Genomic DNA, 13,977 nt, shown 5'->3' on the forward strand with positions numbered 1-13,977 from the left:
TGGTGGATTCATTGTGCTTGTGATAGCTGCTATTTGCTTCATAATTGTACTACACAGCATAGCTCGGCATAACGATACTGTTGTAAAGAGTTAACATATATCAAAGCGTTTGTATTCGCTATTGTCATAACTCACAATGACTTCGTATGACAACATGTATACCATTGAACGCGAGAGCATTGGTAACACTCAAGAATTTTCCATCCACGTTTTTAAATGCATCAGCGTTTTGATCAATGAACAAGAACTGCTCGAAAGCATTTTTGAAACCATACTAGACGATATTGGAGACGAAAACGTGTTCATATTCGACTTGACAATCGAGTTTTGTTTCACAAAAGTTAGTAAAACTCTACATATCAGTCAGCTAAATTCGCAAAACTGTTCGTGTTTTGACATTACTTGTGCTATGCAGGAACACGGAATCAATTTCACGGTACCAGCTAATCTTCACGTCTCAGTAACAAAAAGCGTATAAACACATTTTTATTCACAATCTCGAAATATCAAAATTTGTATGGATTACAAAGTTAAACCATGTAACGGTATGCGTTGCACTTTATGTTCTCAAATAAAGAGTGGAAATAGTTTTCAGTTCAATTGTGGTTTTGTATACATTGTTGAAGATGAAGAGAACTTGACTTGTAAATCAAAAGATGTTATATATGTTCTGAAGTGCAACACTTGCGGCGGTGAGTATATTGGCGAGACCGTTAATTTGAGAAAACGCATTCACACACACAACTCTCATATTCGAACAGAACAGCACTATTGTCGAGCTACTGATCATTTGATAGAATGTGGGAAACACTTGTGCGATGTAAAAGAACGTTACACTGTATTCGTTTTGGAGACAGAGCGAGACAAGCATGTGCGTAAAGCAAAAGAGGCGTACTACATTCGTTTATTCCAGCCAATGATGAACAAGTAAGGCGTGCATTATTTTTCAAGCGTATATATATAGCTGCAGTTAACAAAATAAGCACACTCGCAATCACTTTCTACGATGGCACAAGCAATGTTGACCTCGAGCTATGCTATAAAAACGAACAACCGAGAACGAATACAGCAGTTTGCGAACACTGTACTCAATCACGGCGTGAAAAGGAATTTGGTTTCTGAAGTCGAGTCAGGTGTCTTCTTGTCGCCTAACGATTATTTGAAGATAAAAGAACTTTCAGAAAAACTAAAACAGATTGATGCCAAACTAGCGCAGTACAAAAGCCTCAAAGTAAGAACGCAGAATCTGATAAAGGGCATCAAGAAAACAAAAAACCTGCAGGACGATGTTGTGAAGACTGTGAGCTCTAACGTTTTCGATCGAATTCCAATTGATGTGATTAACAAAATACTCGGTTCTGGGGAAGACGAAAACATGTTTGCGCTAATAGAGCGAATAAAATCTTCCAATGTTGAGGAAAAACGCAAATATGCCGATATCGACATCTCCGATACAGAAATCTCAGATACGCTAAACGATGATGAAAAGGAAATTATGAACGGTCTGGCTGTTAAAAGAATGCGCAAATCTGGTGAAACGAAAGCTGCAAAGAAACCGAAAAAGGAAAAGACTATACTCAGTGATCTAGAATTGAGCGATGATGACGAATGACTACGTTGTTGCAATATTGTATGATTATGTTGACTTGTGTGTGTTACATTTTTTGTATATGTTGTAAATAAATTGTATCAATGAACTGTAAATATTTGTTGCCTTATCAATGGATATTGACGAGGTTTTGATTGTTGACGAAGACGAACAGTTAGCACAAAACACCTACTTGCTTTCACCCATGTACTCTAGACATCACCACGAATGCTCGCTATGCATTTTTCAATACATAACAGAATATGAAGAACCAATACGAATATTCGAAAGCAAGCTAGTAGAAATGAACTCAAAACTCGGGTGTGGAATTCAAACGTGTGTCACAATGGTTCTCAATGAGTTCAAAGACGATGAACGCATGTCGTTGTTCAAAAAATTGACAACTAGCGAAATTACAAGCCATTTTGATTCAGTATTTGGCGATCCTATTTGTGGATACAACCGACTTAAAGCTTACAATTTTTTCTCATTGTTTGACGAAAGTACAGTTAACAATTCCACATACATCAAGTTTATTTACGATACATACAAACATTCGAGAAACACGTCACTATGTCCTTATTCGCTTCTAGGCGTTTATGTTTTTCTTGTCATGATCAACACTATAGGAGGTGATGCCCAGCTTAAGAAAAAACACGACTTTTTGTGGATGTTTAACTGTCTATGCAATCACAAATTACGGTTTGGAAAACTGCGATAAAAATCTATTTAAGGATAGTTTTTCTATAGAAACGCTAAACCCGCACACAACCAACAACCATGTCAACCATAAACATTAAAGATATTAATCGTGTCACTGACATCGAAGCCACTAATCGCTTGTTCACTAAACTGAAGTACGATATTGGTATTGAAATCTCTTCAAAGCTCATTCAGTCGCTTAAACAAAGCAAAGACAGGGTTGTATTTTATGTGGGCAAAGAACAAAAATCATACCCAGCAGCAATTGTGAAAATGTTCACTAACGTTAAGACAAATCATGTCAAGATTCAGCCGAAGTACAGTGTTCAAGAATTGATGAACGTGTTTGAAATTCTCATGAACCTGTCTGAGTACCAATGTAACGGTCTCACGCTAGATTACTCGGATTGGCAGTCAATCTCTAGTCTGGTAAACATGATCGAACTCGCTGAGCACCTAGGCATGACAGAAGTGGTGATGTTTCTTAAACGCATTCCACAACTTCTTACATTTCACAACAAAACCGCGTATGATAACGAATTGTTAAGACGAGAAAACGAGTCTAAGGAAAACCAAAAACCAATGTCTGTCAACGAACCTAGCGAAAACGATGAAAAGCGGTCGAGAACTAGAAAGAGAAGCTTTACAAAAGTGTTCAGTCGTAGTTTGAGCCGAAAGCGCAGAGAAGAAAATGTTATGAACTAAATGTCGTATTTTGTTTGTTGTATGTTGAAAATAAAGAGCAAAAACAGTAAACACGCGTGTTTGTTTTCTTCACGCAGCAAGATAAAACCCAAAACGTCAATATACTTGCATCTTCTCTACCAAACTAACAACCAAAACATAAAATGCATTTCAACATTTTATTTGACGATACTATTCAAACAAATACACACACAAGCATGCACTAAAAGTCATAACACTAATCAGTCCAATGAATCCGCTTCCAATCAAATATTTCAGATCTACAAACAGCGCATTTGTTCCCGTATATATGCATGTGCCAGCAACAGTGTACGCAGAAAAGGTGCATGCATGGTGTTACGGCAAAGGTTTTCTCTTCATTGCAGCAAATTATACAAGTACGCGAGTCTTTCACTGCTTGTTCTTTTTCCAGGTGAAGTTGAGCCATACGTTTTTTGCAGTCTTTGCAATCACAGCAACTATTTGCTTGAAAGCGTTCACGAAGTTCTTTCATAACCTGTATGCATTCTTTTCGTATTTTTCTAACAGAAAACCACCATCGTAAGTCTTGAATACAGATCATCGCAAGCATTGTAACACCGATCATGGCTTCTTGTTGTTGTCAAGTTTAGTCGTTTTGCGATCCCAAAAATCGGGGTTTCGTTCTTCGATGATGAATCGAATAAGCAAAATGCCAAGAAATATAGTCGCAAACATCAACAAATGAAATGAAGCTTACTTTTTGTGCAGAGCTTTTATATGCAAATTTTGTAACGATCTATATCACAAACCATTTCACTTTGGCTTTTAACGTTGCCACATTGGTCACATTTTAGAACATGGAGAACGTTCAATGCATATGCTTCAATGCTCGTTCGAAAACACCAGAGCAGAAACGTATACAGAAAAGAAAATGGAAAATCAAATCTCAATCTGCTGCGAATAAGTTGTGGGACATCATATCAAAGCATATGAGCATAATATCCACAGAGGAGCCTAGGGTGAAATTGTTTCGCATGTCAAAATCTGAAACATTTGAACCATATGCATTTTTTTCTCCTGACTATGAACCTCAACCCGAGTTCGATTATCAGATCAAAATCACATGCTTTGGACTAACAGTTCATTTGAATGTGTATGTAAGATTGGGTGAAGATGACGACGAGGACGACTTGATGCTTGTTATGGACAGACCAGACGATACAAAACTATATTTCAACATTTTTGACCGCGATGGCGTGGTTGAGAAGAAACACAGTTTTCTAAAAACCAATGGTTCTGATATGTGCAAAGAAATCATCGATATGATTGGTCTCAAAGACATTATCGATGAGTATGAATTATTCGAAAATTTGATTTCAAACATATCGCTATCTATAGAAAGTGAAGTTGAATGTGAATGTAATACTGAATAAAACAACTTAACACAAATTTGTCTGTTTTCTACTTTTTATTCAACAAACTCGCTTACAATACTGTACAAACGATGTCCATTTACCAGGTTGATTTGCAACCCAGTCAGTAAGTCTATATTTACGGAACACGTTCTGTAGTTTATTCAGGTGGTAGAAGCCTTCAGCGTTGTAATTCGATATTTCACGTACGACGGCCGCAAACAAAACAAATGCAGTCACAAACACATCCCAGCTCAAACCATTGTTCAGCTTTTGTTCAAGCAATTCGGCGAAATAGTCTTCATCAAAACAAGCTATGGTCAGTTCATCTTTTGTAAGAACATGCATCGTAACAGTGCTATTTACAAGCAAAATCACACATTCGACGATGTCACAAAGAGTGTCATTTGAGTCCTCAAACTGCTTGCATTCCAAGTAATTTGCTACCATCGCAGCCACAAACTCACAGCTGAACATTTTTTTACGTTATGACAACTACTGACTTTGCGTGAATGGTTTTTATACTTGAGTTAGGCGCTTGTTATTTGAACTGTTGTAGTAGTTTGTAAACGTCTAGATTGAAATCCTTGCAACACATACGCAATAACTATAACTATAACCAAAGAAACAACCACAAATGTTAGTGCAATAAATAAGACCCAAAAGCTGTTTATTTTGGAATCATCGTCACTCGGTGAATCCAGTCCCATACCAGGAATTCTAATCTGACACAGAGTTCGTTTTGTTGTACAATCTTCATACGAAATAGATTTTTCATTCACGTCGATATACAAGCACGTATTGTTCTCATCATATGACACTCGCGAATAGACTATCGCGTAATCGTTTAATTCGAGCGTTTCGTTCAGACTGTCAATTTTGAACATCAAATTTTGAGATATTGCATTCACCTTCGGGTCGTGCGTTCTGTTAATCAGATAGTCAAAAGCGTTTTGCAACTCTTCTTCTGTTTGCAGCACTGCTGGTAAGCACTGGCCATCTTCATTCACCACGAAACAAGTTTTAGGTGATGTGATCGACGCTGCTGCGTTTTCGTCAAATGAACATGTCTTGTACGCACGCGGATTGAAAGGTGACACAGTCACAAACTCTCCTCGATCCGCTTTTAACAGCGCTACGTTAGCCGTTTCGCATGAAATGCCCAAATATTTTCGTTTGAACAAATGAACGCATTGAGCAGGCCTATCTTTGTTGTTGAACAGCGCTATCTTGATAGAACCTTGAATGTTGTTCAAAATAAATTCGTTGCTTACTTGAGTGAAAACCGTTTTTAGATGAATGTTTTTATGTCCAAAAATGACCACATCGTATGCATTATAGTCGGTACTGTTTACAGTTTTACGTACATTGACGTGCGTTGAAAACTGGTTTCCAACTTTGAACTGTTGCTCAATACTGATAAAGTAGCAAGATCCATCATATATTTTACCAATACTTTTAGTCGGATCACACACATTGCAATAACAGTTTTGTAAACCGTAAGAAGAAACGCTTTGAACTGTTGTGTTTGCGCGGACAACAATGAAAAAACACAAAATGATAAACGCCCGCATGCTTGGCTCAGAACATCAAGAATGACAAGATCCGTTTGTTTAAGTGTGTTTTATATTTATTTTAGTTCTTATGATCTTTTTATTACGTACGACATAAATCCTATTATTCCAAAAACGATTGCAAACACGACTAGAATGCAAAACACAACGTCGACAGATCCTTTTTCGCCATGTTCGTTAGCCTTTGTGGTTGTTGAGCCATTGGTGGTGATATTACCACTCGTTATGTTATCGATTTCACTGTAGTTCTGTTGTGTGCTAGTTTTGTTTGCAACTCTCGATGTGGTTGTTGAAGAAACGCTTTGAACTGTTGTGTCTGCGCGGACAACAATGAAAAAACACAAAATGATAAACGACCGCATGGTTGGCTTAGAACATCAAGAATGACAAGATCCGTTTGTATAAGTGTGTTTTATATTTATTTTAGTTCCTGTGTTTTTTTTATAACGTTATACACAAATCCTATAAGTCCAAGAACGATTGCAAACACGGCTAGAATGCAAAACACAACTTCGATTATAACAAGGACAGATCCTGTTTCGCTATTTTCGTTAGCCTTTGTGGTTGTTGAGCCATTATTTGTGATATTACCACTCGTTATGTTATGGATTTTACTGTAGTTTTGTTGTGTGCTAGTTTCGTTTGCAACTATCGATGTGCCAAGATCGCTATTTTCTTCAACCTTTGTGGTTGTTGAACCATCGCTAAGGGCATTGACAACTGATGTGTTATGTTTTTTACTTAATGTTTTAGTGGTATTTTCGTGTGCAACTCTCAGTGTTGCTTGCGTGCTTTTTTTGTTAACCTTTGTGGTTGTCGAACCATTGTTGGGGATATAAGCAAGCGTTGTGTTTTCCATTTCGCTGTTTGTGTGTGTGTCAATTTCGTTTGAAACTGTCGATGTAACGAAATCATTATCGCTACTGCGTTTTTCGATGTCTGCAACATGATTAGATGTATTGTCTGGTACCAAGAATCGCCATAGAGAATCAGTAGCTAGCATCCTACCTATATTCGGGGTCAAAATAAAAAAGAGTTTGCCTTTGATTTGGAAACAAAACCTGTCCCTGTGATTATCAATGGTCAAATAATTGTCTTTCACGCCCAAATTTTGATTTATGACTTTTCGTATGGCCTCGAGAATATCATATTGCGTTGTGTACATTCTCTCAGGAATATATACAATTTTGCGTAACTTGTCTAGCGCATCATCATAGGAAACGATCGAGAATGCACCATTGTATATACCCAGATCGCGCTCTGGCGATTTCTTGAAGCAGTTATCGTTACAGCTACATAGAGACACAAACAAGACAAATAGTATGAAGCGCAACATAGCTGGTTTTTCATTTCATTCATCTAACAAAACACATGTAATAGCTATATAACAAAAAATTTGCACACAACAGACTACAACACAAAATCTGCAGGAATGTACAAAACGAGGCCGTTTGTCAGCAATTCCTTCGACACACAAAATGCGACAAAGTTCGGTGGGATGTGAATGTTGGGAATGCATGTTCTAACCGCTTGAGAGAGCATATCTTCGTGTTCTTCGTTTTGACACTGATTGATGAAGTAAACTTTACATGGGTCTTCTTCGGGCAACATATCGCTTACGGGCATCGGGTTTTCTTGTACCTCTTGTTCTGGGGTGAACGTTTCCACGATTTCTTCTTTCACGACTGCCAAATCGACCGGCATACTGATTATCTCGTTTTGCTCCGAACACGCCTTCTTATCAGAACAAGGCAAGTCATTCCATGTTTGTTCTTGTGTTTTGCAAAGCATCTTTTTGGGGAGACTGGACTGATCCTTTGAATGTTCAGCAAATTTGCGTTTACGATTAGGAATAGCATTGACTAGTCTACCTTTTCCCCCATCGATCAGCTCCGTTTCAATGTGAAGACTGTTGATGTGCTTGCGGTACAAAGGATGCATCACAAACAAAACCTCTAACGCCTGACACAAATTTGTATTTGGATATCCATATTTTGGTTGCAGTGAGTATACGTTAGCATTCATCTCTCTCATTTCGATGCCAGTTTGCAACGCTTCGTATATTTCACCACAGCTTCTCACAATTTTCAGACCTATTGTGAGCTCTTTCTGTGTACTGACAAGCTGAAAGTTTTTACTCGGTAGCACTCCTTTTTTCACCAATATTTCCACGATATCGTTTTCCGTACAATCGAGTAATGTCATGACTGCTCGAAAGTAGGTGTTCAGCTTCAATCGTATCTGAGTCCTTTCCAAAGAAAGACAAGTCGATTTCACAGAATAAACTTTGCTGAACTCCTCGATTCCATGCAACTCCAACACTGGTATTATGCATATCGGCAGTCTGTAGTTTAACGTGGGATTCGACTGCATGTATCTACCCTTCTTTATGCGCTCGTTAAGAGTTGCGAAATGTTCTGGTACTAATGTTTTCAATATTTTGAAGTAGCACATATCAATCTTTTCATCGGCAACAGAAAACATCAAGTCAACATATCGTTCAAACGCAGCTAGTGTCGGTTCATCGAGAAACACATGGTCCAGCGTTGGCTTGTAGTTCAAGTAGTCATACGGACTGTTAGTTATCGACGTAAAACGCAGTCCCTCGACATCTGTGAAAGGACATGTAACGCTAAACATGTACTTCTTTTGGTGACCATTCGCATTGAAATTTCTTTTCTCGCGAATGAATTTTTCGCACAATGTTTGGACCGACATGTTGTCGCTTCTGTTGTCAGATTGTAAATGAGACACATTCAGTTTTTGTTGCAGTATTTATACAAGTCGTCGTATTACAAATTCCATGATAAAAACCTAAATTGTTGAATTTGAATAACAGAAATGGCTCGTTGCAGCGAAAGGAAAGGCGAAAGCAAATTGAATACACTCATCAAAGCAAACCAACCCGAGTTGCTAGCTACACACATTAATCAAAACTTTGGTTTCGATTCATCGTGTTACATTGTTATCAAAGAAAAACATGTTTTGCCTGTTGATTTCACACAAACAGACCTAGAACAAGTTGTCATTCATATATCTAAACCTGAATACATACAGTTTGTGAAGCTCAGGTTTAGTGATTCACACAGCAATGGGTTTGATTTTCTGCTTTGCGAACAAACCGATTACGAAGATAACTACGGCAATGAGGTTCATCAGTGTCACCTTTATTTTTCAAGAACATGTACCAAAGATATGGCAGCTACGAGCTATTACTTGACACAAGCCTTAAGTATGATTGGAGTACTAACATTTTCAAAGAATACGCATGACAAACTGGCTTCGTGTCTAATCAAACGTTATGGTCAAACACTCGTACCCAAATGCACCACTGAATTTTGGAACAAACAACTTGACTCATTTCGCACAAAAAATATTCGTGATAAAATAGATAAGGTCTCACAACAAGATGACTCAACAACACTTCGTGATGAAATTCAGCGTTTGGTGCAAACAAAGTACAACTTTGTTTCTTGTCAATACAATACTGCAAACAAAATTCTCAATATTCTGTTCACGAACACAAGTGACAACAACTTTGGGTTAATGGTTCTCAAACAGTCGCTGGGTTGGATATAAAAGCGCTACATGACTATTGATTCAAGTCATTTTGATCAAAACGCCAAAGCAACAACATGTCTATACAATCAACTAAATTTCGAGTTCCACAAACTGAGAATTGGGACCTAGAGATAAGCCAGTCCGAGATGAAAAGCACTCCAAAAACCGAAGACTGGGAAGCTGAAATTGCGGTGGCGAAACGTCCTCCATTCTTTCTCAGCGTGGGCAAAATGACGCAGAGACAAATTAACAGACTAAACCGATGCTGGACCTGTCGCTGCGTGCCGGTCAATTGTACATGTTCAAAGTATTGAATAAAATTGTTGAAACGTTCACAGGTGTTTGTTTGTTTTGTAGAAAAATGTTATATAGCAGTAATTTGACTTAGTACACTTCACACAAAACAATGCTAGCCGTCGAACTCAAAGATTTAGGTTTTTTTCGACACATGTTACGTTTAAACCTCGAACAGTGGAATAAAGCAGTCGAAATGTATATCACGGATCTCTATCCAGATGTGAAGTTTACATTTTCGACGCGAGATCAATGTTGGAAAGCGACAGATACGGAAATTGTGTACTATGTCGATATTGAGGTTATTCTGATCAATCCGAAATATGATTTGTGCTGGACACACCAAGATCCCACAAAACGACTTCAAACCATTAATGGGATTTTGTTGAGCTCAAAAGCCAAGAGAACAAAACTCGTAACGTTTGACCAAGAGTATTTTTGAGACAAAAAATGTATAAAGATGTTGAAATAACCAATTGCATGTGTAATATAATATCATATCATATCATGGATGATACCGACGCTTTCTGCACGTATCAAACAAGTATGTACATGGAAAACTATATCGATAGACTGAAAACGTTTGAGCATTGGTCTCCCCAAATACAACCAAACAAATACCAGCTTGCTTCGTGCGGGTTGTACTACTTGGGACAACACGATCGTTGCAAATGTTTTCGTTGTGGCATTGTGTTGTATCATTGGAAATCTACAGACGATGCGTTCTTGGAACACCATAAACATTCACCGAATTGCCAGTTTTTGCGAATGGTGGGTCCAGGAACAAGACTATTGATAGACACATGAGTAGGTTTTGTATGATCGTGTTGTAAATAAATATCATGAACCGTTCAATTCGTTTTGTTCTTATTCTTGTAGTAACATATACTTATTCATGCAACTACCAAACGCAAAGTTGAAAAACTACTATTGCGTGCACGAATTTTTGATTTCTCTATTGCGTTAGTTATTGATATAACCCAGTGTCGTATGTTTTCTCATATCTATATTACCCAACTCTACTAAAATCAAATACAAACAACTATGTATATGTAGTTTCAAACGATTTTATTCTGCAACAATCAATATTTCAAACATTCAATCTTTCGCAACAACAACGTACAACAGTTTACATAGTCCACTAGATCAGCCCACATAGTCCACTCGATCAGTCCATCACAGATGCAAAAGCCTCACTCCTCTGTTTTGGCCGTAACCCTGAATTTCGCCACACCATTCGCAGCGATCGTCGATCCGCGTACATGACACACAGCTGAGGGCCTCGCATCTACGGCAAAAGTTCACCATCGAAAAAAAGTTTTTGCACCTATGACACGATATTATCAACGTAGTATCATAAACAGTTGGCAGCATTTCGCCCATGCTCTTAATCCATCTGTCACAAGCTGCTTTGTTGTTTCCAGCTAACGACTCATTCTCACGATGCTTATTCTGCCTCTCTAACCATGCCTGGAAACTGCCACTTTTCTCCACACTTGACATCCATTGCTCGCAAGCTTTTCTGTTACTCATTATGCGTGTTGTTCGTTCAGTTTCAAAAATCGAAATGATTCAAACACGATCAATTCGCCCTTTTATAGTATGCCGTTATTCAACTCAACAGCATAAAAACTCGAAATGCATGTCCCTTTCCCAACACATGAAATTTCACAAAGTCGACAAAAGCCCCAATTGTATGTAAACAAAGTGTTTTATGTTTTCATCGACGAGTATTTTTATCAACAAGCCGAATTTTGCGGAATATGCGGTGTCATTAGTTCTAGAAAAGATAGTTTTAATTCATGCTTGACAAAAAGTTTGTAGTTTACTTTGCTTTTTGGAGAAATACAACGTTCAAAGAAATGAGTTTCATCCGAACCTTCCGAAAAATGGGTGTTGTTCTATGTACAGTATCGATACATGTATTTGAGGCATTTTCAGGCTTTCTTTCTTGGATTAAGAGTTCGAGAAACGACGAATTCTGTCAAAACATGGATGATATGACAAGCAAGTACCACGAACATGGTTTTGTTTTTTTGTGATAGACAAAACCGTGTATTGTTGAAATGTCAACACATCTCAAATGTAAACAAAGAAAAATGAAGTACATGATAAATCATATTGTGTAGATTTTTGTACCAAAGTTAAATGCTCTTAACAAAAGGCGTTTTGCAATTCAGATTATTGTGACCACTTCTGTTTTGTGTTTAAGAAGGCAGTTTGGAACTTGATATGTGTTGTTTTGTTTTTTATCTGCATCAGACCTTTTTGACTGTAGGTTATTTGTAAACATCAAACTCTGCCATACAAAGTTGATTTCTACAATGAATGAACACTCAGTATATACTTTTTACCGAGTGCTGCTAACACCGTGACTGAATATTTCATCTCATGTCATAGGTTGAACAATATCTGACCAAAGTTTACATTCAATATGACACTTTATGTGAAAAAAAAACTGATTTGTCAGCATACTTCTAAAGAGGCTCACTTTTCATATTTTAGGCATAGAATGCACAATTGTCCATTTCAAAGTCTTTTTCGCAAAAATATGTATTGTCTAAAACTCAAAAAAATCTATATACACACCAAAATGCAAATTCTGCTTTTTGCCAACATGTGAATGTTTGGTCACAACAATCTTTCTTTCAAGTCAACACAAATGTGTGTATCAACAAGCAAACCCATTTGTAAGTCTGTCCCGAGTCAGTTTTTATTATCATTGCCTATAGTGTATGTATTTGCAAATTTTTCAAGCAAGCACGCATAACAATTTCAGATGAAAGTGGATGAAAAAAAAGTATATGAATGCTATTTAGAAAAATATGGTTTTTTGTCAGCACATTCATGTCTGTCCACAAAACTCATTGTGTGTGTTTGTTGTGCCGTGATACTGTGATTCACTGAGCGCATCATACAGTGTTTGCTTGAGCTAGCGAGCACAACCACAAGCCATGTTTTGGTTCAGATTTGGTTTATTCATGCATATGGATAAGAATATGAGAATTTTTATACATGGCTCTCATAAGATTTCTGATGCAAATGATGAGAAAAAAAGTATATAAATGCAATTTAGAAAAATATGGTTTTCTGTCAGCACATTCATGTCTGTCCACAAAACTCATTGTGTGTGCTTGTTGTGCAGTGATTCAGTCATTCACAAAGCGCATCTAACAGTGTCTGCTTGAGCTAGCAAGCACAACCACAAGCCATGTTTTGGTTCAGATTTGTTTTATTGTGGTCCATAAGAGAATATTTGAACATTTTGATACATGGCTCTCATAACTGGTCTCATTCAAATGCTTAGAAAAAAAGTATATAAATGCTTTTTAGAAAAATATGGTTTTTTGTCAGCACATTCATGTCTGTCCACAAAACTCATTGTGTGTGTTTGTTGTGCCGTGATACTGTGATTCACTGAGCGCATCATACAGTGTTTGCTTGAGCTAGCGAGCACAACCACAAGCCATGTTTTGGTTCAGATTTGGTTTATTCATGCATATGGATAAGAATATGAGAATTTTTATACATGGCTCTCATAAGATTTCTGATGCAAATGATGAGAAAAAAAGTATATAAATGCAATTTAGAAAAATATGGTTTTCTGTCAGCACATTCATGTCTGTCCACAAAACTCATTGTGTGTGTTATGTGTGAAGTGATGTTCAGTTCATATTCTCAGAGTGGTTCAAGGAAGAACGCCTTCTCTCGCAGAAGGAGATCTAGGTTCAAGTCCTAGCTCTGATATGATTTGAGAAATCACTGAATGCAATTTACAGTGTCTGCTTGAGCTAGCAAGCACAACCACAAGTCAATTTTTTGTGCAGATTTGTTTTAGTCGTCTATATGATTAAGAATACAATAATTTTGATACTCGGCTTACATAACTGGTCTCATACAAAAAGAGATTGCCATTCCGAGCGCATATTACAGTGTGTGTGATCTAGCAAGCACAACCACAAGTCAATTTTTTGTGCAGATTTGTTTTAGTCGTCTATATGATTAAGAATACAATAATTTTGATACTCGGCTTACATAACTGGTCTCATACAAAAAGAGATTGCCATTCCGAGCGCATATTACAGTGTGTGTGATCTAGCAAGCACAACCACAAGTCAATTTTTTGTGCAGATTTGTTTTAGTCGTCTATATGATTAAGAATACAATAATTTTGATACTC

At 37.4% G+C, this 13,977-nt stretch overlaps 1 protein-coding gene across 1 annotated transcript in view; it reads left to right on the top strand.

Moving 5' to 3' along the window:
* The first annotated feature begins 2,502 nt into the window (after positions 1-2,502).
* Positions 2,503-13,977, top strand: part of LOC127871136 (eukaryotic translation initiation factor 2-alpha kinase-like) — a 626,118-nt gene continuing 614,643 nt past the window's right edge. Inside the window, exon 1 of the transcript XR_008045158.1 lies at positions 2,503-2,512. The gene's annotated coding sequence lies outside the window, so the exon portion shown is untranslated. The remainder of the gene's footprint in view (positions 2,513-13,977) is intronic.

Source organism: Dreissena polymorpha, chromosome 3, assembly GCF_020536995.1.
Source record: "Dreissena polymorpha isolate Duluth1 chromosome 3, UMN_Dpol_1.0, whole genome shotgun sequence".
NCBI lineage: Eukaryota > Metazoa > Mollusca > Bivalvia > Myida > Dreissenidae > Dreissena > Dreissena polymorpha.